The sequence below is a fragment of the Marmota marmota genome, unplaced genomic scaffold (genome assembly GCF_001458135.2).
Source record: "Marmota marmota marmota unplaced genomic scaffold, marMar, whole genome shotgun sequence".
Lineage (NCBI taxonomy): Eukaryota > Metazoa > Chordata > Mammalia > Rodentia > Sciuridae > Marmota > Marmota marmota.
The window spans coordinates 647-2,323 of record NW_026001954.1 but is presented as its reverse complement, the minus strand read 5'-3'; the positions used below and the strand labels follow the sequence as shown (position 1 = coordinate 2,323).

At 39.4% G+C, this 1,677-nt stretch overlaps 1 pseudogene; it reads left to right on the top strand.

The window, feature by feature from the left end:
- The first annotated feature begins 881 nt into the window (after positions 1-881).
- Positions 882-1,460, top strand: LOC107135162 (annotated as a pseudogene).
- Positions 1,461-1,677: the final 217 nt, after the last annotated feature.

Below are 1,677 nucleotides of genomic sequence, written 5' to 3'. Positions count from 1 at the left end.
TATATATTTTAAATAACATATGTTGCCAGGTGCAGTGGCACACACCTGTAATCCCAGTGGCTTGGGAGGCTGAGACAGGAGGATTTCAAGGTAAAAGCCAGACTCAGCAAAAGTGATGCACTAAGCAACTCAGTGAGATCCTGTCTCTAAAATATAGTATAGGGTGGGAATGTGGCTTAGTGGTTGAGTGTCCCTGAATTCAATCCCTGATAACCCCCCAATTTTTTTAAAATAACATATAACATAGATAAACCTTGAAAACATGCTAAGTGAAAGAAGCTAGAGAAAAAAGGGGACATGTTGCATGATTCTATTTACATGAAACATCAGAAAATGCAAATTTGTAGAAATAGAAAGCAGATTAGCGTTTGCAAGGGAATGGGAAGTAAGGGAAATGAGAGGTTCAGGGTTTCTTTTGGGGGTGATAGAAGTATTCTAGAATCAGATAGTGGTGATGGTTGTACCTCATGAATATACTAAAAACCAATGGGTTATGCAGGTTAAAATGGTAGAAAAAAAGATTCACTTTAAAAAATATGGGGAAGGAGGAATGGAAATAGCACTCACAAAACAATTTATTAAACCTATTTTCAGTAATCACATTGGTAAGGGTAATATTAATACTGCTCTTTTGAGTTGGGCACGGTGGTGTGGGCCTGTAATCCCAGCAACTCTGGAGGCTAAGGCAGGAGGATTGCAAGTTTGAGGCCAGCCTCAGCAATTTAGTGAGGCCCTAGGCAACTTAGCGAGATCCTGTCTCAAAATAAAAAATTAAAAAAAGGGCTGGGGATTTAGCTTAGTGATAAAGCCCCTCAGGGTTCAATCCTCAGTACCAAAAAAAAAAAGTATTATTCTTTTAATATTATAGTGTGATGTGGTAGTTAGGGAGACAGGAGGAGGAGGAAGAGGGACTCAGTGGGAGGATAGGCTTACTCTTCATTTTGCACAAGTTGAAAAGTGCACCAGACCAGGAGGTGAGAATCCTTCTCCTGGGCTTGGATGATGCTGGCAAGACTACTCTGCTGAAGCAGCTTATGTCTGAAGACATCAGCCATATCACCTCTACACAGGGTTTTAACATCAGAAGTGTACAATCACAAATCACAGGGTTTTAAACTGAATGTATGGAACACTAGTGGACAGAGGAAAATCAGATCATTCTGGAGGACTTATTTTGAAAATACTGATATCCTTATATATTTAATTAACAGTACAGACAGAAAAAGATTTGAAGAGACTGGTCAGGAACTAGCTGAATTACTAGAGGAAGAAAAGCTGAGTTGCATGTCAGTGCTTATCTTTGCTAATAAGCAGGATTTTCTCATAGTGGCCCCTGCCTCTGAAACTGAGGAAGGACTGAGTCTGCACACCATCCATGATCCAGTCTTGCTCAGCACAGGAGAGAGAGTCAGAATGGCATAAATTGGGTCTGAAAAAATGTCAATGCAAAGAAGAAATAAAATCTAGACAAATGCAGAGCTGTGGGGACTGCATTGGGTCCTGAAAAACACTGACCAAATGTTTTTCCATCTGTGTACAGCTCCAGCTGTTTAAGAGAGGGAACAACACAGTTTAAAAAGAATCCTCATTACAGCAGTACATTTAACTGACCTCAAAGGTTCAGTATCATTTTTTAAAAATTTTAGTTGTTGATGGACTTTTATTTTACTCATTTAG